At 34.0% G+C, this 26,513-nt stretch overlaps 2 long non-coding RNA genes across 2 annotated transcripts; one reads left to right on the forward strand and one right to left on the reverse strand.

Moving 5' to 3' along the window:
* Window positions 1-5,512: 5,512 nt before the first annotated feature.
* Window positions 5,513-6,846, forward strand: LOC131803421 (uncharacterized). The gene is made up of 3 exons (XR_009342565.1): window positions 5,513-6,050; window positions 6,111-6,620; window positions 6,677-6,846. It is a non-coding gene; the product is annotated as an uncharacterized LOC131803421 (long non-coding RNA).
* Window positions 6,847-7,494: 648 nt separating this feature from the next.
* On the reverse strand, window positions 7,495-8,078 carry LOC101898920 (uncharacterized). The gene is made up of 3 exons (XR_009342595.1): window positions 7,953-8,078; window positions 7,746-7,905; window positions 7,495-7,687 (listed from the first exon to the last, which is right to left on the reverse strand). It is a non-coding gene; the product is annotated as an uncharacterized LOC101898920 (long non-coding RNA).
* Window positions 8,079-26,513: the final 18,435 nt, after the last annotated feature.

The raw sequence follows: 26,513 nt of genomic DNA on the forward strand, positions 1-26,513 counted from the left end.
ACGATTTAGCCCTGTCCGTCCGTCTGTCCGTCTGTTGTAATCACGCTACAGTCTAAACGAATTAAGATAGAAAGCTAAAATTTTGCACAGATCTCTCTTTTGTCTGCAGGCAGGTCAAGTTCGAAGATGGGCTATATCGGTCCACGATATCGTATAGCCCCCATGTAACGGTACCCCCGATATTCGGTATTTTCATGATTTTACCCACATTTTTCAACGGAATTGTCTGAAAATCCACACAAGGAGTTCCTTGTGGGTACTTTATACCTCGGCAGAGAATTATTTATATAGGTCCACAATATCGTATAGCCCCCATGTAACGATACCCCCCGATATTCGGTATTTTGATGATTTTACCCACATTTTTCAACGGAATTGTCTGAAAATCCACACAAGGAGTTCCTTGTGGGTACTTTATACCTCGGCAGAGAATTGTCCATATAGGTCCCCGATATCGTATAGCCCCCATGTAACGGTACCCCCCGATATTCGGTATTTTCATGATTTTACCCACATTTTTCAACGGAATTGTCTGAAAATCCACACAAGGAGTTCCTTGTGGGTACTTTATACCTCGGCAGAGAATTATTTATATAGGTCCACAATATCGTATAGCCCCCATGTAACGATACCCCCCGATATTCGGTCTTTTGATGATTTTAGCCACATTTTTCAACGGAATTGTCTGAAAATCCACACAAGGAGTTCCTTGTGGGTACTTTATACCTCGGCAGATAATTGTCCATATAGGTCCACGATATCGTATAGCCCCCATGTAACGGTACCCCCGATATTCGGTATTTTGATGATTTTACCCACATTTTTCAACGGAATTGTCTGAAAATCCACACAAGGAGTTCCTTGTGGGTACTTTATACCTCGGCAGAGAATTGTCCATATAGGTCCACGATATCGTATAGCCCCCATGTAACGATACCCCCCGATATTCGGTATTTTGATGATTTTTGCCACATTTTTCAACGGAATTGTCTGAAAATCCACACAAGAAGTTCCTTGTGGGTACTTTATACCTCGGCAGAGAATTGTCCATATAGGTCCACGATATCGTATAGCCCCCATGTAACGGTACCCCCGATATTCGGTATTTTGATGATTTTAGCCACATTTTTCAACGGAATTGTCTGAAAATCCACACAAGGAGTTCCTTGTGGGTACTTTATACCTCGGCAGAGAATTGTCCATATAGGTCCACGATATCGTATAGCCCCCATGTAACGGTACCCCCCGATATTCGGTATTTTGATGATTTTAGCCACATTTTTCAACGGAATTGTCTGAAAATCCACACATGGAGTTCCTTGTGGATACTTTATACCTCGGCAGAGAATTATCTATATAGGTCCACAATATCGTATAGCCCCCATATAACGGTACCCCCCGATATTCGGTATTTTGATGATTTTAGCCACATTTTTCAACGGAATTGTCTGAAAATCCACACAAGGAGTTCCTTGTGGATACTTTATACCTCGGCAGAGAATTATCTATACAGGTCCACAATATCGTATAGCCCCCATATAACGGTACCCCCCGATATTCGGTATTTTGATGATTTTACCCACATTTTTCAACGGAATTGTCTGAAAATCCACACAAGGAGTTCCTTGTGGGTACTTTATACCTCGGCAGAGAATTATCTATATAGGTCCACAATATCGTATAGCCCCCATATAACGGTACCCCCGATATTCGTTATTTTGATGTTTTTAGCCATATTTTTCAAGGAATGGTCACAAGGGGTTCTTTGTGAGCACTTTACCCACCGACAGAGAATTCTCTATATAGGTTAACGATAACGTATAGCTCCCATATAATGGTACCCCGCGATATTCGGTATTTTGATGATTTTAGCCACATTTTCCAATCGTATTGTCTGTGAGTACTTTACACGCAGACATAGATTTGCCTTTATAGGTCCACAATATCGTATATCCCCCCATATATCGGCACCTTCCTATATTAGATATTTTAAAGATTTTAAAAGAATTTGTATTGGATTTTATTTTTTTGAAAAATTTCTAATTCGTTCCAAATGGTGGAGGGTATTCAAAGTTCGGCCCGGCCGAACTTACTGCTGTTTTACTTGTTTTCTTCTTTTTTCGTTTGTTCTTACTTGTCGCTTTAGGCGTTGGCCAGATTTGGGGACCAACCATGGTACAATAAAAAGGTAAGGTAGAGCTCCCAGCTGATTACAATTTTTTTATAAGTGTGTCCGACTTCTGCCAATTTTGTGCATGTATTTGTTGTTTTGAAAAATAAGAACAAAACATTTTCAAAATCAATAATTGGAAGAATCTTAAATTTCGGGGCGCGCATTAATGATATTAACCAGATTTGCCATGGAATTGAAAGATTGAACACTTTGGATCATATTTTCGAGAGAACGTCCAGGTATTTCATTCATCTTTCGCGCTATTTGACACATTTTAGAAATTTACAAAAAATACAAAATAAATGAAAACAATCTGTTGCCTATAATTTTGAATAATTCTGACAGGAAGCGGGTATAGCCTCAGGGCTGTATTTCTGTAGTTTTATGAAGCTGTTCTACCTCCTCATTGTACCATGGGACCAACTAGCACATTCGACGTCTTCATCAGAACAAATGACCACAACTATCACGGAAACACACAGAAGTAAGGTCACTTAATTACTAACTATTATTGTTAAAGCGACTCCCATTAGTCCGGTCGTACTAGCCTTTACGCCCTTTTTGACTTCTTTACTAAGACGTCATTTTGTTCTCGTTTTATTAAATATTAAACATAATTTTATTATTATTAACCATGGTAAAATAAGGAGGTAGGACAGCTTCGTAGAACTAAAAAAATACAGCCCTGACGCCCGCTTCCTGTCAGACTCATTCAAAATTATTGTTTTCATTTTTTTTTTCAAGCGCGAAAAATGAATAAAATGACTGGATTTCTCTATCAAAACTATGATCATAACTGTTCTATCATTCAATTTCATGGCTATATTGGATAATAGCTTAAATGCGCGAGCCGCAATTCATGTGTCTTCCAATCATTGCTTGTGAAAAATTTTTTTTTTTTTTTTTCATTTTTCAAAACAATAAATACATACACAACACTGGCAGAAGTCCGGCACACTTAGAAAAAAATTGTAATCAGCTGTTAGCTCTACCTTACCTTTTTTAGTGCTTTGACCAAAACAAATCCGGTTTTCTGACAGAACCGTCTTGAAAGATAAGGATAATCAGTATACTTTCTTTTTGTTATTAAATCTCTAACTGAAAATAAAAATACCAAAAATATATGCATAGAAGTCATATTAACGGGTCACCATAAACCACTAAACATAATAGATTAAAAGTTAGAAATATTACCGAAAACCATGCTCATCAGTAATTTTAAATATTTAGAGGGGACCTTGCAGCATTAAACACATCCCCCACAATCTTCTATAGGTTTTAAGCGTCAGTGGAAAGTTGGTTATGTTTTAGGCCTAAAAGAGCTCCCCTGCAGCCTTAAGGTGAGGTTACATAAACAGCTTGAAGTCATGGCTGGGCATATTTTGTGACATTTCATAAAGGGTTTCAGAGCCGCACTAAAATACTGCTGCCAAGCTATGTATATGCCTTCAACCTACTTATGTACTTACACCTTTAGTATTGTATTTTTTCAAACAATTAACAGTCAAATCACTATAAATTTTATATATTTTCTTCCTAAGTAACATGGGTTGGATATTAAGTAGACTTCCCAGGCTAACCAGTGTGGAACACACTCTAATTTATTTTTTCTCTCCATTGGCTCTAACTTTTTATACCCTACACCACATAGTGGTAAGAAAATTATGTCTTTGTGCATTTGTTTGTGACATGAAAAAGGAAGCGATATAGGATCTCCATAGAATAACTTTCTGAGTTGATGTATGCATGTCAGTCCGTCCGTCCGTCCGTCTGTCTGTCCATGTATTCTAGAGAACAAAATGCAGATAGCATTTATTATCCGATTGAGATGAAATTTTGCACAAATAATTTGTTTGGCCCAAGGACGAACCCTATTCAAATGAGATAATCGGTAAATATTTAGATATAGCTCCCATATATATCTTCGTCCGATTTGCCTTTTATTGTACACCAAACGTGTAATATCAGCCCGAATAGAGTGGAATTTTACGACCAAATTAGGCCTGAAAATAGGTATGCCAAATTTGATCAAAATCGGTTCAGATATAGCTATAGCTCCCATATATATGTTTCATCCGATTTGTTATTTTTGTCCTCCGCAGCCATAATATGCACTCTGTAACAACAATATTTGGGGAAATATATCAAATACAGTTCAAAAATACATTTGCTAAATTTTATCGAGATCGGTTCAGATTTGGATATAGTTCCCATATATAACTTCGTCCGATTTACCTTTTATTGTGCACCAAACGTCTAATATTTGCCCAAATGGGATGAAATTTGGCACTTACGACCGAATTGAGTCCAGAAGCTAGATGTCAAATTTGGTGAAGATCGGTTAAGATATAGCTATAGCTCCCATATATATTGTTCATCCGATTTCTAGTATTTGTTACCCACAGCCGTAATATGCACTCCGTAACAACGATATTTCAGGAAATATATCATATACAGCTCAGAAATATATTTGCAAAATTTTTTCCAGATCGGTTCAGATTTGGATATAGCTCCCGTATATATCTTTATCTGATTTTAAATTAATTTTGCACCAAATGGGCAATACAAGTCCGAATTTAAAAGATACAAATGCTTCGGCATATTTGGTCCTTTGAACTTTAAATTATAATTATAATCATAGCGTGTATGATTGAATTCTCCCATAAAAACTTTTAATTGTTACGTGGAGCTCTACTAAATTAGCAAAGTGTTGTAGGGTATCATAAAGTCGGCCCCGCCCGACTTAAGGACTACTCTTTACTGGTTTTGAACTCTATTAGCACTAAATTATATGTTAACTGCTTAGTTGGTTTAAATTGGTTGCCTAGTCGCTGTGTCAAAATTTTGTATATTTTTTAATTTGACTTTTCCCATTGATTTTCAATTCAAGTTTTGATAATTTTCCTCAACGACTTACCCAGCTTAATTCTTTACGATATACGACCGACTATCTACTAGTTCATATCCCCAAGCCATTTTCCGCCTCTAACTCCCTACCCCAAACAGCTGTTTTCGAACATTCATTTAGTTTCTGTTGCATTGAACGCATTTTTACATGCCGTCGCCTGCATAATTATTATTTTCCTATATATTTTGTATTTATTTCTTACATCTACTTCGCCTTACTAACCTTATTTTCTCGACTAAATTGTTGAAAACATTTAACGTCGTAATATATTCCCATGAAATACAGAATCTCGTTCGAAGAGAAACTGTTATCTAAGTAAACCTGTTTTTTCTATTTGGGAAAGTACTCACGCTGGGTGGTCTAAGTCTTTTGGAATATCCTACAGACTGTTTTTACCATTTCTTTGCAATACGCGTCGAAGTTCAGAGTATGCTCTATTAAGTTAGTTTGCAATTTTGCTCCATGTGGATTTTTTTGAAATGGTACAGTTGACAGTAATACTAGGAACACAATTGGTGCGAACGACGAATTTCGCCCTACGCGGCGACAAAATGAGCCGCGAAAATTCGTCGTATGGAACACAATACCGACGAAATTATAAAACAGCTGATAAAGTTGTTTACTTTTTGCTGATTTGTTGACTACAATGAATCAGAGAATTGTAAAGTTAATTAAAATTGTTAAAATAATAAACATAATGCATATTATAGTAAAAGCTTATCTGCTTGTGCGAAAACGTTTACGGAGAAGATGGTGGATACGGCCAGTGAACATTAAAAGAAACACCGAAGGATTCCAGAGAATGGCTTTTACGGAGCTAAAATTAAGAGATGAAGAGCACTTCTTTAAAGCTACAAGGATGACCGTGGAGAAGTTTAATGCTCTTCTAGATTTGCTTAAACCACGATTGCAAAGATTTTCAAAAAGAAAGCCAATTGACGAGGAAACACGTTTGGGCTTAACTCTAATGTAAGTGTTTGCTGAGAACTAATTTCCAGACAACAATTGATCCATATATTTTATTGCCAGATACCTAGCTCATGGTTGCAGTACACAGTTTTTGGCATGGACATACAAAATGGGTGTTTCGACTGTGAGAAAGATAATTTATGAAACTTGCGATGCGATCTGGAGCGAGCTCCATGAGGTATATGTTTCCCAACCTAATCACCATAAGTGGAAAAGTATTGCTGAAAGGTTTGGAAACTTAAATGTATAGTGTTAAATAAAATAATAATATATGATATATTTATTTGAAAAGATTTTACACGAAAACAGGCATGCCGCATTGTGTTGGGGCTATTGATGGCAAGCATGTCAACATCTTTTGTCCAAAAAATAGTGGTTCACTTTTTTATAATTATAAAAAAAGTTTCAGCATTGTGCTAATGGCGGTATGTGACGCGGATTATAATTTTATGTTTGTTGATGTTGGAGCTTTTGGCAGCCAAAGTGATGGTGGAGTCTTTGCAAGAAGTTCGTTTGGAAAAATGATTTTGAGAAATCAAATTAATCTTCCCCCTGGTGATAAACTACCTGGTAAAAGATTTTGTACATTTAATTATAGTAATTAAATTTTGAGTTTATACATTTAGGCACTGATAAAACGTTTCCGTATTTCTTTGTGGGAGACAATGCTTTCCCTTTGAAGAGAAATTTAATGAGGCCATATCCTGGACGAAGCTTGTCTGCCGCTAAACAAAATTTTAACAAAAAGTTATCTGCCGCTCGTGTATACATTGAAAAATCTTTTGGCATTTTAAAAAACAGGTGGAGGATTTTACATACAAACATTCAAGTGTCACCCAAAAACGTAGATAAAATAGTTTTAGCAACGGTAGTTCTTCATAATTACCTAATGTTAGATAAAACCTGCGGATATTTTGAAGAAAGTTTGGTGGATCACGAAGAAAATGGAGTAATTATTCGTGGTACATGGAGGCAGGCATCAGAATCCCAGCCTTCTATCCGAATTTCCCATGCCAACCGTTCATCAGCAAGTGCTTTTGCTGTGAGAGACGAATTAACAAACCACTTTTTTGAAATTCATTCCTGAAAAATTTCTTCGAATTCAATTTCATTAATATTTTAGTAATCAAAAATTTAATTTTATTTAACTTAAAATAAAAAATCTTATAAAACAAAACCAAAACTCAAATGTATTTAATACAAACTATATACTAAGGCAACATTTAATGTCATTTCAGTCATAATTAAAAAAAAAACTTAAAAAACAAAAAAAGAAAAAATTCAGTTCATAGAATTGAAATTTAAAAACTAAACTCACGACCTTAGCCTCGATTTCTGATATTGTGGCCTGTGGTAAATTCGACTCAATTAGTTTTTGGGCCAAGCTTTCGAAAAGCAACAAGGTTGAGTTGCGGCTACTTTCACTCCCTGAAGCAATTTCTCTTACAGAATTTGCACACTCCTGCATGAAGACCGTAGTTATTTCTGCGTCCGCGTGCTTCTTGGTGTACTTCGGCGGAGGTTCGTTTGCTTGGCTGCTGCTTTCGTCAGTTAGCAGAAAATCGTTGACAGAAGACGACGAGCAATCAAGAATGCTTGGCAAATCATTGTCTATGTTATCAATGTTTCCAATTGTTCTACTCAAATGAAAACACATTAAAATTTGGTAGTAACATATTAATAGAATGTACTTACGTTCGTGCATCTTTGTAGTCATCTAAAAACTCCAGCGACTCCATATATCTCCATCTTTTAGATGGGCTTGGTGCGCCACTTCCGGAAGCAAGCTGAGCTGCTCTTTTGCGCCTTTTGTAGGTGTCTCGGAGCCCTTTCCACCGTTTCCTGCAAGCTTCACCTAAATTTTGCAATGTAAAACAACATTGTCATTTATTTCTTGCTTACCCGACAAATTGACCAAGCTGCCAATTTCCTCCCATACTTCCGTCTTTTTTTGAACATTCTTGTAGTCTTTTGAGGCCAAATTATACAAGAACTCATAATTCTTTACGTTCTCTATTATAATTTCAGTTATGTCCATCTTCTCTATTATAAATTCACTGATATCCATCTTCACTCAAGTACAAGTACACAAATAAATAAACAAATTATTTATGTTTTTTTATACGAATAACAGATAGTAGAGTGACCATAACAAATTTTAAAGTAAAAAGTAACTTTATTTACTAAAACACATAAAATTCGTACAAGTATGGCCACATTGTATTGTTTTGTTCGCCGGTCGCCGGCGTATGAAATAGAAATAAAGCTAATTGAGTTCGCGGCGACCGACGAAATTTTCGCCGGTGCCGTGATTGTGTGCACTTCCATATACACATATGTGTTGTATTTTTGACGACGAACATACGCCGCGAAAAAATTGGTCGTTCGCTCCAATTGTGTTCCTAGCATAAATTGCTTTGTTCTTAGCTCATTGGATCGGTTGAGAGAGTATTGTATTGTAACGGCCATCTTTGTCATATGAACGATTGTTGTATTTCTATTTTCTCGGACAGTTGGATGTATGTATGAGTGCAGAAACAATACTGCTTGAGAATGAGAGGTTCTGTAAAAAGTAGAGTCTTTCCTATGAAATATTCTTTTTTCCATTGAAGGAAATGAGAATATGATGTTCTTATTCAGCCAACTGCCAAACGAACAGTTTGGATTTGAAAAAAGAGAAGAAATAATAACAATGCTTAGGTTCTTGCAAAAAAATTAGTTCGGGATGTTGTTTACAGTAGCCGGTATAAGAAATTGATAAATAAAACAAAATTGTCTACCCAACCTATTTAATGATAGAATGGAAATATATTATGAAATTGAAACATCCTCATTTGTAATTTATAATTGGCTTCAATAACAAACTTTTAAATTGTATACGTTTATAAAATTGTTAATAAATCAATGACATTCTCCTGAATTTGTAGTTTTTAATGCAAATGTGGGAACCATCAATATAATTGTCCCAAACACTGTATACGTATTGTGCTTTCAATTGCATTGAAAATAATTGACCACATCAGCCAGTAGTAAGAATGAAATAGTTTATTCTTATTTTAACTGATGTTAAAGAAATGAACTTAAATCTTTAGTAGTAGGGAAACATAGAATTTAAGTGTTGTTTCAAAGATGTATTTTTTAACAGATTAGCAGTTGTTACTTTGAGCAGATCGACTTTATGTATCCGTCCATTTGCTATCTCATTTAAATAATGATAGAGTTTTGTAGGATAGTCATAGTCGGATCTTTCAAACATATATATTTTAGCCAGTATTATAAGATGTGGTTAATTTTTATTTTAGAATCAAAAATAACCGACTTCAAACTTGAATAAATGTATCAGGATTGTTATAGGAATAGTGTTCTCCATGAACACCCACTAAAAATTATTTATTAATGTTTAGGCTACTTTATGTATAAATTATTTGAAGAGAATAACCTGATAATTGAAGAATCATAATAAATTCAATTTATGTCAAATCTTTTGTGGTTAGTCAATAATTAAAAAAAGAAAACTTGAAAAATATATATGTTAGTGTAGCCTTAGCTCAACATGGACCATTCAGAACATATATATTTTTTAATCTTAACAATGCATTTTATATGCATTTGGAACTTTCCTTTAAAACTACTGAAAAATACCATTTTGCTAAATCACCTACACTTGACATCCCTAACGATAATAATATAAGAAAGAGAAGACTAATGGTAGTTGTGTTCCAGTACTTTTTTAGTAGTAAAACTAGTAGAAGAGAGAACAGTACGAAATGCCATTCTCATTTAGGTGTGCTCAAAAAATAAGGGAACGCAAAATTAGTAGAAATGCGATAAAATGTCAACATTAAAAATTCCAAAAGAAAACAGTCTAAATCGGACTGGTGAAACCTTACTAAAATGAACGCCAAAATTTAAAAAAAATGAGTATTGAAAATAAGTTAAAATTAATAATTATTTTTGAATGCTGTTTATTTAGAAATTTGCTTTTTCAGAATGCGTTGAAGAGTATTTAGAGGTGGAGTTTTCTCAAATCCCAACCCCGGAGATGCTGACATGTTTGTTAATGTTAAGTCTGCTAGAAGACTTAATGCCACAAGTTGGGAAGACAGCCAACCTAAAAAATAAAAAGAAAATGTTCGCAGTAATAAGCGAACTTCTTTGATTTTAAGCTAAATTTTTCAATTTACCTAATTTTGGACTGTTTTCCAATACGTTTTCTTCGTCTGATTCCCCATTCAGGCAGTCCTCTTCACTCCTGGAATCATCTAAAAGTGAATACATCAGTTGCTCCATATTTTCTCTTTTTGTTTTTTGCACGACAAACATTAGTTTTTCTTTAGTCTTTAAGTTTATCTTTTTTCTTTACATTTGTTGTGACGCGCGAACATTGAAAAGTATCAATACATTTTTCAACCTTGTTAGCCCTACCAATTAAATGTCAAATTTACAATTTGCACATTTCTGCTCGGTCAAATTCATGTAGCTAAACAAGCAGAAATGTGCACCACTCAGCGCCATTTTCTTCTCGATAGAGCTGCAAGTTTTTGCTAGTTTTTGGAGTACGGGAACGCATTGTAGCAGAATTGGTACTAATTTGTAGGTTCTGGAACACAACTGATGCTATTAATAATACTGGCAATAATAGTTCGTGTTGTAACAGCTAGACGAACTGTAATTACTTCATTTTTGTCAGTTAAAGTGATAAGATCAAATTCAGTTGTTCAGTTAAATAAGTTTTATCGATTGTGTCAAAGTTTTAACGGTCAAAATGCCAAAAAAAGTGTGTGTTTAAGTGCCAGTTGTACAAACATTTGTATATATTCCCCCTAAATGAACATGAGTATTGTGAACGACAATTGCAGAAATAGTGTTCAATTCTACAAATTGACGCCCAAAAAGTGAACAAAAACATGCGAATATGTGACAATCACTTTCTACCAGAATTTTGTGGAAAAATGAGACTAAAATTAGGAGCCATTCGGGGTGAGTTTATAAGTTTTGTGTTAGTTTGTGTTTTTACAGGGTACATTTTAAAGTTTTTATTGAATTAACTTAAAAACAAGTTAAAAAGTTTCCGTCGGTTTTGCCGACAGATTGATACCCTCAGCCTATGTCCGTTTATTGAAGTATATTTTGAAATGCTTTATTTTATTACAAAATTAGAGCCTTTATAAGAGAGTTACCGAAGGAGTGGGAGAATATTGTGCATTTCGCTTATGACCTTAGTCTGATATAAACAGTGACAGACGGACTGACGAACATCGCTAGATCGACTCCGAATGTCCTGAAATGGATTTCGTCCAAGGAGACCTAGGGTCTAAAACCGTTATTTCGATTAGGCACGTTTTGACCGTATCATAAGATATATACTCTCTCTAGCCATATGGCTGATGGTATAAAAAATCAGCAGATAATGCATTTTACTCTCAAAAAATGTATTCAAAAAGCTGCAGCAACAAATAAAACATTTTATAAATAGATTAACTAAGTGATGCAAAATCTAAAAGAGAAATAAGTACGACCTTTTTAAGAGAAATATGTTATACAATTTTTTATTGTACTGCGCCAATCCTGTTGTTTTTATTCTAACATTACAACCGGATTACGAAAATATATCCAAGACAGAAATCATATAAAACTTATTTAAAAACACATAATTTTTTTGTAACACATAATGTTTCATAAATACATTTCAGTTGTATTTTTATATTTTTTTATAAACAAATATGTTAGTGTGAATCTTTTCACAGAAAATAAAAACAAACTCAATGAAAGTCAAAGCAGGTACGCTACTTGATCTTGTCTGGTTGCAGTCCATCTATTAAAAACATTTCAAGTTTAAATTAAATTATCTCAAATGTTTTTATGTCTCTGCTAGAAGGATATGGAATACATAAAAATTAACGACTTCCGCTATTTAACCGGGATGTTGCCTAATGCAATCGGAAACTTGTGTGTAAGTTATACATTCATAATCTCATTTATTATTATTTTTTTTTTTTTCATTTCAGATGTACCAAATGAGGAGCAACTTCTTGGTCTACCAAAATCCTTAAGAACGCAGACTCAACTAATTGAAATGAAACCAAATGAAATCATTTCCATCTTCTTGTTTTGATGAAGAGATAAATTCAGAATCACCAAAAAATAAACAAGAGCCCAATACCCAATCCATAAAAAAGAAGAATTGATTGCACATCATACTTTTCCCTTTGAAACTTCTTATTTACGTGTCATGAAGCCCCTAAAGTGTTACGAAAGAAATATCAAAATTCCAAAAGCACTAAATAATGAAAACCACACGCCTACAATGTGCAATTGTAACTGCCACAAACAAAATGCAGCAATTGAATTAGAAATTACAAAGCGAAAATTGCATATGGAAATAACTTTTCTGAAATCACCACTGGAAATTCAAAAGAATTACTATGAGAGCATCATAAGTGGCATCAAAAAAAAGGAATTGACCTTAGAGAGAAAAATTGAACAGATAGCTGAGTCCTTAGAGGCTATCCACGAAGATTCTATTTATTTCAAGGATATGAAAAGTAAAGAGTCAGCTCATTTCTAAAGAATGATATGCGACGACACAGTACATTATAGCTTGATACAAAATAATATAGCGCAAAGTATGTATATAACGTCGAGGAAATGCTATAATTTTATGAGAAATGAGCTGAATTTTAATCTTTCACATCCGGGAAGTTTATTGAATTGGCGTCCCATAAATAGAGTAGAAATGGGTAGTGACCCCTTTATAAAAGAAAATTTGAGGAACGTTGTGAAGAAATTTTCTAAAAGGGAGCGCCAAGTATTAATAGCATTTGACGAAATGGAAATGCGCCGAGAATTGGAGTATCGACGGGTTTGAAGATCTAGGTAATGGCAACAGAAGGGGAAATATTGCCAGAAAAGCTCTCATTTTTATGCTGAAGGCTTGTTGTAGCAACTGGAAACACATTATGAGTATCTGCGCATTCTCAAGTGGTGCTGAGGCGTAGTTTGCGACCAAGGTTCCGCAAACTTGAAGTTGCACACATAGCTATGTCAAGGAGAGTTCCATTTTTTTTATAAAATTAAAAACATAGTTTTTCTATGGGACTTTCCCCACATTTTCAAGTCCCTAGCTAGAGCTATTCAAGTGTTTAGCAATACTGTTTCCGCAGCCATACGAACCCGTGTCGTCAATAGTGTCCTGAATGAAGAGGCGGAGGTTACAGCCGATTTTATTAAAAAAATCAATGACATTTCTGACGAATTAAATGTTAAAAATATGTACTCGAGGAAACCACATGGCCAACCTATCAAAGAGGATGCAGCTTAAAAATAAACCGACTCAAAAATGCATTGGAATTTGTTAATCAAATACAGGTAAAATCCCAAGTCAAATGAGGTTAAAGCAAACAATACTCGGCATCATTATGTTGTCGGATAAATAATTTAAAAACTGCGAAGACGTGAATACTATTCTTATCGGGAAACTGAGTCAAGATGCTCTAGAGAATGCGATTTTTTTCTAAAAATGAAAAACTATGGCACAGTGTTGCGATTAATTAACCCGCAAGATTTATAATAATTTAATTTATAATTTACCAATTTGTTATATATTGGTATAAAAAAATTTGAAAAGTAGCCACAAATCACTTATTTAAAGAAATCTTCTACCAGTCCATATTACGAAAAACAACCAGCACATTGCCCTGGTTTTTACAGGAAGGAGAATGTAAAGGCCACCGCAAAAACCATCTTTCATACCTACTACAACTTTTAATATTTAAAAATACAACATGGCTCTCGAAGAATTTAGTGCTTGAACAGACCAACGCACTTATGAACAAAAGTAAAAAAGGAAACTTTATATAATAAATAAAGACCAAAAACGAGAAAAATTTGGAGTCCAAGGAGGTACGGTATTTCGACCATATTTATATTCAATTATTTATAACTTTATATTTTCCAGCAGCCACGTCATCACCATCTTTCAACTTGCCTAGATGGTTGATACTTTGGAGGGTGTGGAATACAATGAATATTTAGTGTCACAAGTAACAAGTCATACAAAAAGGTACATTTCTTTATTTAAATTTATTTAAAATATGTATATTAAACTACTTTTTTAATCCACCAAAATGTTCTTGCGAAAGTATTATTATTTCTGTGACTATATTTTTATTGGTGAAAAAAGCAAGTGTTTAACATACACGTTAATATTATAAATTCAATGATGTTGATGCAAATTAAATGTTATTTAAATATGCAAAAGACTTTTGGAGGACTCTGTATGGACTACTTGAAAAAGAAGGAAGAGTAGGTTCTATTTTAGTACAATTTTATTTTGCTGACTAACAAAAATATTGGAACATAGATTTCGGTGGATGGCTCACTTTACTATTTTAGTAGCAGTTAAATACCGAACGGAAATCAGCATGGAATAGAAATTTTAAGAGTAAGTTATGAAATTGTAAAGTTAATGTAATATTTCAGGGCATTAATGATTCCTTTTTTATTTAGTTGTGTCCGGCTCTGTTCACTATATTAGTGAATGTATGATGCCAACACAAGGATATTCGACCGAATGTATGAAATATTGGAACATAGATTTCGGTGGATGGCTCACTTTACTATTTTAGTAGCAGTTAGACGCCGACAGAATGTAGGTTAATTTGTTAAAACTAATTATTTTACTAACTCACAATTCTTTCCTGATATTTATGAAATTTAGGAATAATTGGATTACTTTCGTAACATATATTCAATTAATTTCAACATAGCGCGAAATATAACATTAACTTTTAGGAACTTTAATTTTATTAGAAGTAAAATGTTTCATTCATTCTAACTTTTTAATATTTACATGTCAATTTTCTTAAATACATGTCAAGTACTTAAATACAATATAAGTTTATATATACCATGGTACAATAAGGAGGTAGAACAGCTTCGTAAAACTACAAAAATACAGCCCTGAGGCTATGCCCGCTTCCTGTCAGACTAATTCAAAATTATTGTTTTCATTGTTTTTTTCATATTTTTCCTCATTTTTAAAATGAGTTAAATATCTTAAATGCGCGAGCCGCAATTCATGTATCTTCCAATCATTGGTTTTGAAAATATATTTTTTTTTCATTTTTTAAAACAATTAATACATACACAAAATTGGCAGAAGTCGGGCACACTTAGAAAAAAATTGTAATCAGCTGTTAGCTCTACCTTACCTTTTTGTTGTACCATGATATATACCTTTTTCATTTCATCTATAAGTTATGTATTTAACTGAACTAAAAACTAGTAGGCAAAGGTTACAGTCGGGCGCGGCCGCCGTTTTATATCCTAAAACACTATAATAAACTGCACAGCTTGTATAGGCGTGATACTCGAACGAATTCCACAAGATAATTTGATAAATAGTAAAAAACAATCAGGTTTCCTTCTCTAATTTTCGAATTATATGACCTTAAATGAATTTCCTCATTTCCAATTTATAGGTAGATGTTTCACCTAATTGGTCTTTGTAGATCTGGAACCAATATTTTCCAAAAACCTAATATCTCCAAGTGACAAAAATTTAACATTATTGGGTTTTGGCCGAAACCACGAAGCATATTCGTTCGTTAATTTTGCCTTATATAAACGCCCTATGTCATGATAATGGGTATTCGAAACAATATTTTGATACTCAAATTCATCTATATGATTTGCTGTATCTCCGATATTTGACTATATTCGTCAACAAAATCAACGTTAACGAACGAAATAGTCATAAAGTGCGTCCTTCTTGAATTTGTGAATTCTCCAAAATGTCACTTTCAGCATTTCGGTGTAATGGAATTTTCGTATTTTTCCCCCAAAAGTTAGGAGACTATTTCACCCATTATATATTTTTCAATATTCCGTAATCATCAGCCTGTTTCCGCTTTCTGTCAATAATATTTACGCTGACAAACGAAAACTTTTGTTCATTTTTCAAGAAAATTTTTAAAATAATGAAATTCGAGAAAAGGACTTGGAACGATTACTTCACTTCTCATAAAGATATATTTGACATTATTTTCATGGCGATCCACTATATATGGCTCTATTGCAAATGTCAACTGGTGCGTATTTCAAGAAAAGTAATGCTTCTGTGACAGAAAAAGCAGAAAGATAAAAGAGGAAAGGAAGGAAAAATTCGTTTAATAACACAAATAAAATAATTAATTGTATGTATATATGAATAGGTTTCGTGATGTCGTTTGGCCGTTTCATACCTCCTCAGAATGAGCAACACCAAGGGAAGCAACAAATAGGTGAGAGCAATAATAGTTGCAGCAAAAGATTTAGAGATTTACAGCAAACAGTGAAATTCTCTAACATACAGCAGAAATTAAGCAAATCTTACAACTCAAGACTTTAAGACTTTCTTTACTGGTTTTAATTCTACTTAGTACCACTTTAATTTTAACAAATCAAAATGACAATGCCAAAAAAAGTACTCCATTATTGTTGCAAAATCTAATTTGTTAAACAACAACTCAGCAATGAATACAGCTATTTATGAAATTGTATAAAATAATGTATAAATAATACGCGCAACACATAGACACTTTCATAAAATTTGCAATACATTATATATGATAATGTTCGGCAATTGTATTGGGCCGTAAGGAAAATTGTTGGTATTATAGCTGATACAAATTTGTATTAGAACTAATGATATGTTTATATTACCCCTTATTGTCGGTCTAACCTAGTTTGGAAAGATTTACTTGACGAATATGCAATGGAATTGGAAATATTAATCCCCTCGGTCTACTGAATCCGCTAAAATGTAAAAGTACTATATTAACAGGATTTATTTTCATTAATCATAATAAACGGATTTATTTCAAATCCGATGAATTTACGATATGATATGATAAGTTTCTAATACAACATTTAAGGTGACTGGCTTAAATTATCATGGCTTCTTCGGAAAAGAACTAAGGACCGTAGGTCCAAAATCGAACTAAGTCAACCTAAAACACCTTTGTTCTTCTACCATGGTAGAAGAATATAGGTAGATGCATCAACGCTTGGGAACATTGATATGTCAAAATTTTTAAAATGTTTTATGAAAAATAGGAGGATTTTTTAACGTTTTTTGTACAACGCAAATCAGAGGTTGTTAATGAAATAATTTTTAAAAATTTTAATAATTTTTCATTCAACATTTTCAATTCCAAAATCGGTTTGACAGTTCATTGTCTCAGCAGCTGTATCGATGCGACTACCTGTATTCTTCTACCATGTTGTTCTACGAAAAAGACAGCCAGTCAAAACCGCATTTTATGTATTCTCAACTTTAGTTTAGAGAAAATACTATAAATATCGGAATTATGGGAATTGGAACTTCATTGAACTTCATTAAAGTTCAAATTCTGCCAAGTCAATTGGATCCTCTTAATTGGCCTGGTTTCTGTCCATCAGGCTTCTCTCAGAGAATATGCTTACACTGTAAGCAATAAGTAGAAGAATATCTTCTAAGGTAAAACTGTGGTTCAACTCATCTATTAAACTATATATCAAAACAAGTAAAAAAGCTGTAAGTTCGGCCGGGCCGAACTTTGAATACCCGCCACCAACGAATTTGGCAATTTTCAAAAAAAAAAAATAAAATCTCTTAAAAATTCTCCTAAAATCTTGAAAATACCAGATGTAGCCGTTATATAGGGTCTATACGACGACGTGGACCTGCATAGGCAACTTTTGACATAAGTAATTACAATATTCAAATGCGAAACTTGAAAAAAAATGCATAACCGTTATATGAGGGCTATACGATGACGTGGACCTGCACCGACAATCTCCTGTCATAGGCTGTAGCATCCATTACGAACATCAAATATCAAATTTGAAACAATTCCGGTAAATAATGTCGCTAAAATCATCAAAATACCGAATATCGGGAGGTACCGTTATATGGGGACTATACATGGTCCATTTTCAATACCAAAACACCTGCAGACATAATATACATTTAAGTAAAAATTTAACAATCTACTTCATTTCGTTCGAAGCTTGAGTGATTTCCACAGACGGATAAATGGACGGACATCGCTAAATCGACATAGAATTATATGCTGATCAAAAATATATATACTTTGTGGGGTCTAAAATGTTTATTTTGAGGTGTTACAAACGGAATGACAAAGTATACCCTCCATAGAGTGGTGGAGGGTATAAAAAGAGATATTGCTTATTCTAGGCGAATAACATTTAAAACGCCACAGCTTTGTGATAAGACTATAAGTATGATATAAGATTTTCGTACCGCCAGAAGAAGACTGAATAGTTACATAACCCCTGCAAAATCAGACTATTTTCATTTAAAAGTCAGGACTGGAGTCAAAAAGTAAATGGTAATTTATTAGTGAGATTGGTTTATTAAAATGTATGACAACTGGCAGATATCACAGTGGAGCTCAATGAAAAGTTTGTCAATTTACCTTCTCCAGATAATGAGCCTCCCTACTATGGATATAATATGGGACCATTTGATAACTACATCATCAATAGATAGATATTTTGAATTCTACAGCATTACGAATAAGGAGATTCCAAATTGCTTCAAAGAAGTCATTAGTCCTGATAGAATCCTATTCGTATGAATCATACAAAAATCACTTTAATGCCGAAAGCAGTTCGCCAATATTGTCCAATTCGTATCTGACCTTATATTGATATAAATGTTACAACGTGCCATATTTGGACTATATCGTCTACTTCCTATACTCTATGTGGATATATGCGTGTGGAGCCAGATATAACTCTTGACACTATATGGAGTGGATTTTGAAAGAATGGCACAATATTGTCCATTTCGTATCGGACCTAAATAGATATGATATAAATATTGCGACGTGCCAGGATTGGACAATATTGGTAACTTCCTACCAGAAGGAGTGGACCTATATATTCCGTCGTAATACCAGATCTTGGTGAAAATGTGTGAAATTTGAAGACTATCGGACTCTTACATCATATTTTATAAGAGTTATAATTACTCAAAATGTTGACCCTTTGTGGGAGAGGCACTTGATGGAGTGGAGTGATATTATCCAGAACTGACGCAAATGTTAGGAATTAATATTTTAAACTAATATTTGCGCCAGTTTTTATACCCTCCGTCTGTCCATGTATTCTTGTGAACAAAATGCAGGTCGCATTTATTATCCGATTGAGATGAAATTTTCTAAACAATATTTTTTTGGCCCAAGGACGAACCCTATTGAAATTGGTGAGAATCGGATCAAATTTAGATATAGCTCCCATATATATCTTCATCCGATTTCGGGTTAAATGTGCACCAAATATCCACTATCAGTCCAAATTACCTGAATTTTGGCACACCCAACCGAGTTCGGCCTAGAAGCAAGTATATCAAATTTGGAGAAAATCGGTTCAGATATAGCTATAGCTCCCATATATATCTTTCATCCGATTTGGTGTTTAAGCCTCTTACATTCGTAATATGCACTCCACAAGAATGATATTTGGTACCAGATATAAGATACAGCCCAGAAATAGCTGTTTGTAATTTTATCGAAATCGGTTCAGATTTGGATATAGCTCCCATATATATCTTCATCCGATTTCGGGTTAATTGTGCACCAAATGGCCGATATAAGTCCAAATGGACTGAATTTTAGTACATCGGACCAAATTCAGCCTAGAAGCAAGTATATCAAATTTAGTGAAAATCGGTTCAGATATAGATATAGCAACCATATATATGTTTCATCCGATTTAGAGTTTTAGTCCCATACATTCGTAATATTCACTCCACAACCGTGATATTTGGTACCAGGTATTAGATGGAGCACAGGAATAGCTGTTTTAAATTTTATCGAAATCGGTTCAGATTTGGATATAGCTCTCATATATAACTTCATCCGATTTCGGGTTAAATGTGCACTAAATGGTCAATATCAGCCCAAATCACCAGTCTAGAAGCTAATACGTAAAATTTGGAGAAACCCGGTTCAGAGATAGCTATAGTTCGTAAAATGCACGATAGAATTAGATATATTTTGATTTTGTACCAAATATCTCATAGAGCTCTGAAATGCCCTGTATAAACCTTTTTACGAGAGCTCTACTAAATATGCATAGTGGTGTAGGGTATCATATAGTCGGCCCCGCCCGACTTTTGAACTTTCCTTACTGGTTTTTTTTGAAATTTTCCAACTTTTTGCGGGGGACGTACCAGAAGGAATGCCCATCTCCGAACTCGATTTAAGTTTGACAATAATATTACGATGTACCAAGTTTGGAACAAATCTGATACTCCATTCGATAGTTATGCACACCAGCCAGTCAGACAGTTGAACGAACATCGCTAAATCGGCTCCAAATGTCCTGAAACGGATTTGGTCCAAAGAGACCTAGGGTCTAAAAGCAGTATTTCGATGAGGCACGTTTTGGTCATATCAAATGATATACAGGGTGAGATAAAAAAAACTGCAACAAAATCAAATGTCATAATTATACCCTCAGCCATATGGCTACAGAGGGTAGTCGAAATAACGATATTAGACCCTAGGTCTACTTGGACCAAATCCGTTTCAGAAAATTTGGAGTTGATGTAGCGATGTCCGTCCGTCTGTCTATCTGTCTGCCTGGCTGGTGCGCACGATAACTCTCGAAGGGAGTATCCGATTTGGCCCAAACTTGGTACATCGTAATATTTTTGTCAAACTTAGATCGTGTTCGGAGATGGGCAATATCGGTCCACTCCTTCTGGTACCTGCCCCACAAAAGTTGGAAATTTTCAAAAAATATATTTTCTGCACAGAAAGAGAAACGGTAATTCGAATTTGCCCCAAGTTTGCAAATCCTAGTATTTGCGTCAGTTCTAGATCAGGTGCGAAAATGGGCAATATCGGTCGGAAGTCAAAATATATTTAAATAATCGAACATTGACTGAGGGCAAAACCGAAAGATACTTTTAAACTTGTTTTTAATTAACATTTAACTATTCCGCTTCAGAAAACTCATATTATCCATATCCAACTTTCATTTTCCTTTAACATAACAATACAGTCTATTGTTAAAATAAATATTATTTTGTTCTCTACTCTCTCAAATATTAAACATTCAAATAATGATGTGTTTTTAATTGAAATACAATAATGGTACTTTTCCACATCCATTTTAGTTTGACTTAATCTAATAACACAACAATAACGATGGCAATAGGAAGGATATTTGGCAAATCCTAGTCTAATATTAATTTAATGTATGCAAATAAATCTCCTGCTCATAATTGTGTCGAAATGCATGTGTAAATATTCATTATCGATATTTGATATTGCATTATGTACGTGTGTGTGTGTGTGAGAGAGAAGTGGGATTTTTATTTATTTTTTTTTTTAAATCCCAACAATGACAATTTATAAGTTTTTTTTTGTGAAAATAATGTGTCACTTAAATGGAAAATAAATATTTGTTGTTAGAATTTATATTTCCGACACATTGCGGTCCAAAGTGGTTATATTTAAATACATTCCGCTTCTATTGATTATATCCAACAGCATGGCACAAGTAAAGGAAAGAAATGCAGTAATCAAAATGAATGAGAAAACCTATGTGTGACTGCACCCCTCATGATCCAATATAAGGTCCCCCTTCCAGCTCAGCTGATTACCAAACGATCTGTCTATTAAATTTGAATTCGCTGCAACCAAAACAAACGACAAACATGATTTTTACTGTTATGCGAAAATATTTGTTTGGCCATTTGAAATTTGTTGTAAAAATAAACCAGTAAAGAAAGTCCTAAAGTCGGGCGATTTTATGATACCCTACACCACTTTGCTAATTTAGTGGAGATCCGCGTAACAATTAAAAGTTTTTATGGGAAAATTCAATCATACACGCTATGATTATAATTATAATTTAAAGTTCAAAGGACTAAACATGCCGAAGCATTTGTATCTGTTAAATTCGGACTTGTATTGCCCATTTGGTGCGCAATTAATTTGAAATCGGATAAAGATATATATGGGAGCTATATCCAAATCTGAACCGATCTCGATAAAATTTGGCAAATATGTTTCTGAGCTGTATTTGATATATTTCCCTGAATATCGTTGTTACGGAGTGCATATTACGGCTGTGGGTAACAAATATGGCAAATCGGATGAACAGTACATATGGGAGCTATAGCTATATCTGAACCGAACTCAAATTTGGCATACTACCTTCTAGACTCAATTCGGCCGTAAGTGCCAAATTTCATCCCATTTGGGCAAATATTAGCTGTTTGGTGCACAATTAAAGGTAAATCGGACGAAAATATATATATGGGAGCTATATCTAAATTTTTACCGATTATCTCCAATTTCAATAGGGTTCGTCCTTGGGCCAAACAAATATTGTTTGGAAAATTTCATCTCAATCGCATAACCACCATAGTATGGAGGGTATATTAAGTTTGCCATTCCGTTTGTAACACCTCGAAATATTAATTTTAGACCCCACAAAGTACATATATTCTTGATCAGCATAAAATTCTATGTCGACTTAGCGATGTCCGTCAGTCTGTCCGTCGGTAATATCACTCTAGCTTCCGAACGAAATGATGTAGGTTGATAAAATTTTACTTAAATGTATATAATGTCTGAGGACTTTTCATATTGAAAATGAGTCAGGTACCTCCCTATTTTCGGTATTTTGATGATTTTAGCGACATTATTCACCGGAATTGTTTCATATTTGGTATTTGTAGTCCGTAATGAATACTACAGCCTAAGACAGAAAATTGTCTGTGCAGATCCACGTCTTCGTATAGCCCCCATATAATGGTACTCTCCTATTTTCGGTATTTTGATAATTTTAGCGGCATTATTCGCCGGAATTGTTTCAAATTTAGTATCTGAAGTTCGTAATGGTACCTCCCTATATTTGCATACCCTCAGCTAGAGGGGGTATATATCATTTGATACAGTCAAAACGTGCCTAGTCGAAACAACCGTTTTTAGACCCTAGATCTCTTTGGACCAAATCAGTTTCAGGACATTTAAAGTCGATCTAGCGACGTCCGTCCGTCTGTCTGCCTGGCTGGTTCCCACGGTAACTCTCGAAGGGAGTATCCGATTTGGTCCAAACTTGGTACACCGTAATATTTTTGTCAAACTTAGATTGTGTTCGGAGATGGACAATATCGGTCCACTCCATCAAGTACCTCCCACATCAAGGCTATTTAAACTGTTATAAAATGTGATGTAAGATCCTGATTGTCTTGAAATTTCACACATCCTAATATTTTTATCAAACCAAGGTCTGCTGTTAAGATGGAATATATCCACTCCTTCTGGCAACGACCCCACAAAAGGTCGAAATTTAAAAAAAATATTTTTTGCACAGAAAGAGAAACGATAATCCGATTTCGCTGCAACTTTGTCAGGTGCAAAAATGAGTAATATCGGTTGACTCCATCAAGTGCCTCCCCCACAAAGGATCAAAATTTTGAATAATTGTAACTCTTATAAAATGTGATGTCACAATTCGATTATCTTACCAATATTTTTATAAACATAAGATCTGGTGGTAAGATGAAATATATCGGTCCACTCCTTCTGGTACCTCTCACACAAAAGGTAGACATTTTGAGTACCCATTAGGCTCATAAAACGCGAAATTAACATCCGATTCCATTTAGACTTGGCACATATGAATATTTCTATCAACACAGGATCTGTTATAAAGACGGTAGTGATCGGACCATTCCTCCCCCACAAAGGGTCAAAGTTTAGAATAACCAAACGTTTATAAAATCCAAAATAAGCATCAGGTTCTCTTTATATTTCATACATTACATTATTTCCACTGACAAAAGATTTGTTGTGAAGATGGGATATATCGGACTACTCCTTCTGGTACCTCCCCCACAGAAGCTCAAAATTTTGAATATCCATGAAGCTCATAAACAGCGAAATTAACATTCGATTCTATTCAGATGGTACATCTCAATATTCCCATCAACACAAGATCTGTTATAAAGATAAGGTTCAACGTTTTAAAGAACAAAATGCTCAAAGAAAGCGAAATTAGCATCCAACTTTCCTCAAATTTCACACTTACAAACATTTTTGCTAATACAATATCTCTTGTGTAGATGATATATATTTGTGAACCCCTTCTGGTACCTCATTCACAAAGGGTCCCAATTTTCAATACATTTATCTGTCATAACCTGCGAAACAAGTCAGCGATTTACAAATTTACAATTGCTATATCTAAATATATATATATATATATATATATATATATATATATATATATATATATATATATATATATATATATATATATCTTTGGCAGAAACCTGAAATGAATATGGAATCTATGATTTTCCATAAATTCGATATAAATGTTAGATTTCCTTGTAATATTGCCCATACCAATATTATTATATGTATTATTATGATGTGTGTATTTTATTATGATGTGTGAAAATGGAATGCTTCGATCGACTCTATCTGGTACCTCACGCACGTGATAACATTTTCCAAAAATTATCATATATCTCATGATAAGAGAATTTTTAACTGATTTTTTTTTTTTTTTTTTTTTTTTTTTTTTGTAAATTTTCACACATTTCTACCTTTTTGTATGGTATCAAAGTACGTCCCGGCCGAACTTACAACTTTGTTACTTGTTAAATATCAAAGTTCTGTGGGTAAATGTGACTAGGATTATCAAACTACCGAATATCGGTGGGCATCGTTATGTGTGCGCTATATGAAATATATATAAATATTCAATGTTCTGCCACCGGAGCTAGAACCGATTATGAACTACAAATGCAAATTTTTAGACAATACAATGGAAAAATGTGGCAAAAATCATCAAAATACCGAATATCGGGATGTACCGTTACATGGGGGCTATACCTACAAAAACCAATTTTTAGACAAATCCGTGGGAAAATGTAGCAAAAATCATCAAAATATAGAATATCGGGAGGTACCGTTATATGAGGTCTATACAAAAACGTAAACCTATACATACAATGTTCCGCTACTGGAGATAGAACCTACTATAGCCTACAAATACCAATTTTTAGTCAAATCCGGTAAAAAATCTCATTTTCAATACTAACAATCCTAGACATAATACAAATTGTTGTTAAAAATTTTTGAAGCTCTATGTCAATAATATTGGCTGTATCCTCATTTCAACAGACAGACGAACATAGTTAAATCGATTTAGAATTTTATGCTGATTATGAATATATATATACTTTATGGCGTCTACGATAAATATTTAGGGATGTTACCAATGACAAGGCTAATATACCCTGCTTTTCAAGGTGGAGGTTATACAAATTTATATGGATTGGTTTCAGTGCCAACCCCGGTTTTATTGTACCATGTGTGTATTCTCGTATGTATTTCATGTATGTATCATAAGATTCCGTATGCTTACTCACATATTATTTGTTGTCCAGGAACCTGTTACCTATCCACACAATATACAAACGTATCATTATTCGCAGTTTAATAACAGATGTTTTCTTTTTGCTGTTTTTACGTTAGTTTTTAGTTGTAATTCAATACATTTTATTTCACACAATCATGGAACTTTTATAGATTTCTTTATTATTTATTAAAATTGTATTTTGATACACTAATTTTAGTATTTATATGCCTCACATAGCTTATATTTAATTTTAACACCGATAAAAATAATAATCACATATTTTGATTTTTAAAGACAAATTTCAGAAAACATATTTTAACGCAATGTTTCACCGACCGATATGAACTGACATACCATACATTTTTTGGTTGTCAATGGCATATCAGTGGTTGCTTAATGTTCAACTCAAACCAATCAAGCGTTTCTTGAGACTCATCGTTCAACGATCATTGAAGACGATTACAAGAATCAATCATCAAACCTAACTCAATGATGTCAAGGGTGGCGCAATTTGAGCTTCTTTTATAACGACGATCAAAGTATGGAGTATATATTGAGTTTCTTTCAATTGATGATATATGTACATTGCAGTCAAATGTGTCGAAAATCGTATTGTCCTGCCAAAACAAGTAAAATAGTATCAGTCAGTTTTGTCGACAGTTGTATGCCCTCAACCAATGTTATGCCATGTTTACCTCATCTAATGCAGGTAAAAATTCAGGTATTGGCAAAATACAAGATAAGCGAACATTTTCGAGCATATCCAATTTTATGCGAAATCAGAAATTCCATATTCATCCCAGGTTTATGGTTGAGAGAAATATTTAGTTGTAAAGAATCACTGACTTGTTTCGCAAGTTATGGCAGATAAAATTATGAGTATTGAAAATTGTGACCCATTGTGGGTGAGATACCAGAAGGGGTTCACAAATATACAAAGTGAGATAAAAAACTGCAACAAAGTCAAGCGCTAAAATTTTTAATTTTTTTTTTTTAATTTTATTGAATGAAACAAAAATGTCG

This window comes from Musca domestica, unplaced genomic scaffold (genome assembly GCF_030504385.1).
Source record: "Musca domestica strain aabys unplaced genomic scaffold, Musca_domestica.polishedcontigs.V.1.1 3, whole genome shotgun sequence".
Classification (NCBI taxonomy): domain Eukaryota; kingdom Metazoa; phylum Arthropoda; class Insecta; order Diptera; family Muscidae; genus Musca; species Musca domestica.